This window comes from Scardinius erythrophthalmus (genome assembly GCF_964197995.2).
Source record: "Scardinius erythrophthalmus genome assembly, chromosome: 18".
Classification (NCBI taxonomy): Eukaryota; Metazoa; Chordata; class Actinopteri; order Cypriniformes; family Leuciscidae; genus Scardinius; species Scardinius erythrophthalmus.
The window spans coordinates 36,157,905-36,163,482 of NC_138238.1; positions in this window are offsets into that span (position 1 = coordinate 36,157,905).

A 5,578-nucleotide genomic window follows, 5' to 3' on the forward strand; every position below is an offset into this window, starting at 1 on the left:
TCTTTTAATACCACTGTCTCAATTAAACGCGTTGCGTTCATATTCTGTAAAACTATTCCAGTAAAACTAATGATATTTCATAAAAATATTTTCCAAGCGTTTTAAAAAATAGCTGATACATAAGCATAAATGTTTTCATTGTGGCTGGCGTTGTTCATTGGTGAGGCATCGACCAATAAAATGACTTCATTCCGACCCCAGCCCCGCCCCCGACTCTGCTCTCTCAAGTCTGCATTTACAAGTGCACGAGTGAGTTTTGCTACAGGCATATCGCAAAAAGAGTAGCAAAAGTCAAAGCGCTAGGATTTGAAGTTGTACTGCCAGATATGAGAGGTTGTGAGTCACAATTGTGAGTACACAATTGTGCCTGTCATTTTGTTTATGTAAATGACACTTTACACATTTGTAACTATTAATCTGCAACTTCGAATTCAAAACACAGGTGTTCTGAGTATTGTCTGTGTGTGCAAATCGATAGATGCAGCTTTTCACATCAGAGCTGCAAGTATAAATTTCAACTTACAAATACAAATATTAATTTTACAAGTTCTCACATTCAAATTAGCAAGCTCTCGAGTTTTGCTACTGTTTTACCTTCATACTGCAGAGGCCCCATAGAGATCCATTCATTTTTCTGGATGTGACTTATTGCTCTTATAACAGCTTTTTTATGAATGATATATTTAAACATTTTAAAATACATTAAATCAGTATTTTGTCATAGTTTAGAATATAATGTTTGTTGTTTGAGGTCTTTTGAAGTGTCTTGTTATTGCAATAATGCTATATAAATTTGCAATAATGTCACATAAGTTGCCACAAAAAGAAACTACTTGATTGCAATTGCATATTATTTCAATAATCGAAATGTATAAAATGATTAACTTTATAATAAGAAATAATTTTTTAAAAAGTAAAAAAAAAAAAAAACAGCTATAGGCGGATATAGGAATAGGAGTGAAGAGTAAACACACTGTGTGTCTGTGTGTGTTGGTGTGCATGCACGTGCATGTTTGTGTGTGTGTGTGTGTGTAATCATGCTCATTCCACATTGTTTTTTTTTCCTAAAAGTACCAGGCCTTCATTTATGTGTGAACATTTTTAGATTCATGCTGGAATTATTGATTTTATTTGCCAATTTCAATAAAAATGCTCTCTTTTGCAGTCACACCTGTTTGTTTGTTTGTTTGTGTTTGTCTCTCTGTGTGTATGTGATCTGTGTGTAGTCATGTTCTTTCCACGTTTGTGCTCTCATACCATACATTCATTTATCTGTGAAATTTTTTAGATTTATGCAGAAATTATTGATTTTATTTCCCAATTTCTATAAAAATGCTCTCTATTGCAGTCACACCTCTCTCTGTCTGTGTGTGTGTGGGCGCATATGTGTGTGTGATAATGTTCATTCCACATTGCATTAGTGCTCTAGTAACAGGCCTTCATTTATGTGTGATAATTTTCAGATTTATACTGGAATTATTGATTTTATTTGTCAATTTCTATAAAAATGCTTTCTATTGGAATCACACCTGTGTGTGTGTTTGTGTCCGCGAGCATGTGTGTGTGCAAGTGATCATGTTCGTTCCACATTGCATTTGTGCTCGAGTACCAGGACTTCATTGTGGTATTGACATTTTCAGATTTATTCTGGATTTATAGATTTTTTTTTGACAAATGAAAAATAAAAAACATTTTTTTTCGATTTTCCCATTCATTTTAATGTGGGGTCATATTGACCCCAAAGGTCATGAGTGTGACTTTTTTTTTTTTACATACCTTTAGAACAACGGAATCAAGCCCAGTTTTTTTGTGTGTGTATAGATAGATAATGTAAAAAAATAATCACCAAATTTTATTCCACTGAGATGAAGGGAACCATTTTTTTTATTAAAGAAAAGTCGCTTGGGGTCATATATATAATAGTCATAAGCACAAATGAGGGTTAAAGGGGGGGGGGGTGAAATGCTATTTCATGCATACTGAGTTTTTTACACTGTTAAAGGGGGGGTGAAATGCTCATTTTCACTCAATCTCCTGTTAATCTTGAGTACCTATAGAGAAGTATTGCATCCTTCATATCTCAAAAAAGTCTTTAGTTTTATTATATTTATAAAAGAAAGATAGGCTGTACCGAGTCTTTCCGGAAAAAAACGAGCGTCTGGAGGCGGGCCATGTGGGCGAAGCCAGAGCCATAGAGAGAATTCTCTCTATGGCTCTGGGCAAAGCTAACGCTGTGCTGACGCGCTGATAGCTAACAACAACACACAGAGACATTTGAAACAGTTTTACTCACCGCCTGCGACCGTGAACCTTTATCATTGTGACTGCTCCATCCTTAAGCATTAGACGATCTGCAAATCCGTCTATCTGGGCTTTGTTTATAAAACAATCATCGTCGAAATGCAGGGAACAAACAGTCTTACACAACTCGTTTTTGCCCCGGAAAAACAATCTGCATCCACTGTTCCTAACGCTGGGTTCTTTGGGAAGCTGAACACGGTAAGCTTTCCCTCACATCCAAAAACACACTTTGGAGACATTCTTAAACAAATCCTAGGCAGCGCTACCGATGATTTCCTGTTGAAGCGCGTTGATGTGCGCGGTCTCGCTCTCCTCTGGTCTACGTGTGCGCGGGCGAGCTTTTCCGGGAGAAATGCTCATATAAGGAGTTCCACTCTGGTCTACGTCATTAGATCCACGATCGAAAAAAATCAGCCGAAACTTGTACCAACCCGGAAGTAAGATTTTCGGCACAGAAATTCTCCGTTATTCGTCCAAAATATTTTTTTAAAACTTTGGCCATGTTAAGCATGAGAATCCATCTCTTTAACACTGTAAACAACTCTGAATACATGAAACACCATTGTACCCCCCCTTTAAAGAGTTGGATTCCCATGCTAAACATGGACAAAGTTTCAAAAATTAAATTGTACGTTTGAAGGAGTATTTCTGTACCAAAAATACTCCTTCCGGTTTGTCACAAGTTTCGGAAAGTTTTTTTCGAGTATGGGTCTGTGTGACGTCAGATTGGGCGGAATTTCCTATTGGCCACAAAGGTGTGAAAACGCTTTGTTTCATTCCTGATGTACTTTAACACAGTTGTGCTGTCACTCCAAAAGTTTGAATTCTCCAACTCTAGCTGCAATTCTGTTTTCAACATCCTATTAATTCGAACTGCAAGTATGGCAGCAGTTAGTTCCATCCTTGGGATTGTCACTTTCTTTAATGGAGCAACTCTTGCTTTTCCAAGAATAAAGGCAAGATGAATTTTCTTCTTGTCATTCTGCATCCTCAGGTACGATACTGTACCATAACCATCCTCGCTGGCATCAGAGAAGTGATGTGTAAGCTGTCCAAAATCTTTAGGCTTGATGCATCTTGGTACGCTAAATGTGCTGAGCTTTCTTAGATCTTCTAGCCACCCCACCCACTGTAGTTGGTAGTTTGAGGAAATGTGATCATCCCAACCACAGTTCAACCTACAGAGATTTTGCAGCAACAACTTTGCAGATAAGGCAAAGGGTGCTAAAAATCCAATGGGATCGTACACTGAGCTTATTACAGACAAGATACCTCGTCTTGTCAATGGTCTTTCCTGAACTGCCATTTTGAACCTGAAGGTGTCAGTTTCTGCACACCATTGCAGTCCAAGTGTTCTCTCGACAGGGAGATTGGCTCTGTCGAGATTCAATTGTTTCACTTCCTTAGCTCTTTTTTCCACATCAATAGATTCCAACACTGACCTGCTGTTGCTAATCCATTTCACCAGCCGAAACCCCCCCAACTGGCATACAGTTGTCAGGTCTCTCACCAGGGCTATGGCCTCTGCTTCTGAAGGCAGGGACTTCAAGCAGTCATCCACGTAGAAATTGTGCTTGATTGTGTCCGTCACGTGTACTGGAAACTTTGCCCTGTTGTCCTCAGCAGTTTTTCTTAGAGCGAAACTGGCGCAGCTGGGTGATGATATTGCACCGAATAGATGAACAATCATTCTATATTCAGTAAGATGTTGTGTTAATTCACTAGCTGGCCACCACAGGAAGCGTAGAAAATCAACTTCCTGTTTTGTCACTTTAACTTGATGATACATCGCCTGGATATCAGCCATCACTGCTACAACTTCTTGACGAAACCTTAACAGAACTCCAAGCAATGAATTCGTCAAATCAGGTCCCTGAAGTAGCTGACTGTTGAGCGACATCCCCTTAAAGGGGTGGTTCGGGGTTATTGACATCGGACCTCATTTTTAAGTCAGCCTGGTTGTTATTCATCAGTGGAGACATTTAAAAAAAAAAAATTATCCAGTCCTTATATTTGGATAGTTAGCCGATGCTAGGCTAGCGCGAGTCAAGGGTAGATGTTAGCCAGCCATTAAAAACCGTTTTACCCACTCCACAGTGCACCAAACGCAAATCAATTATAACACTAGACTATCGATGCAAATGTACGTTGAGAGAATAATGTTAGAAATCAAACTTGGCTCCATTACTCTTGAAACATTGGTTCCAATCAATAGCTACACATCAGCATTGATGACAGGAATTTCCACCGAGTGTAAATGTGGCCAGGCACTTAACTCTTCTTGTCGTGGAATGTTATCACGAGTCACAGGCATCTCATATTGTGTAAATACATCAGGCAATTCAAAGAAAGTGTTACTATTAAGTGCAGATACTTCAAGTCCTGAGATGACATGACTGTCGACAAACTTTTCTTGGCTCATGGTCCTCAACAGGATCTTGGCGTTTCTTCCTCTCACCTTTAGTTCCCTCATGAGTCGCTCAGAGCAGAAAGTGGCTGTGCTGCCGGGATCTAAAAATGCATACGTTTTTAGCATCTTACTACCTTTCACAGCCTTGATTTGTACAGGCACAATTGGCAAAACACAGTCTTGCGCACTGGCCCCTATATGGCCACAAGTCTTAGGAGAAACTACATGACTTGTTTCTTTGTGTGTGTCCTCTGATTTGATTTCCTTTTCCTTTGAATGGATATGGAGGCAGGTAGGATCTTTCAGGTTACACAACTTGCAAGTTAGACGTCTATGACAGTCTTTGCTCATGTGTCCAACAGTCAAACACCCAAAACAAACACCTTTCACCTTTAGAAAGTCGATTTTCTCTCTGTGCAGCTTCTTCTCCATTCTGGGCCACCACTCCAATCTGTGACCCTCCTCACACAGCAGACACGTCACCTTAGTTGACTTATCAGTAACATTTTTGTCTTTTTGCACTTGATGTGTGTTTCCAGTATTAACAGCTTCAACAGAGGTAGCAAAACTGCTTCCCCTTCCCTTGAAGCGAACCTGTGAGACTTTATGTCCAACGTTATATTTTAATGGTAAGATGGATGTGTCCTGGTTGTTTCCAAAGAGTGGATCAGAGGCAATAGATACTTGCCTCTCAAGAAAACTGACAATGTCACTGAAACCTGCTTGACGACAGTGCCTTTCCTGCAACTCTTAAGCAGTGTTTATCCATCTTTCCCTCAGTTTATATGGTAGCTTCAAGACTATAGCACGCATATTGGATGGCATATTCATCTATGTCATGTAGCTAATGTCCTCCATTGCGTTACA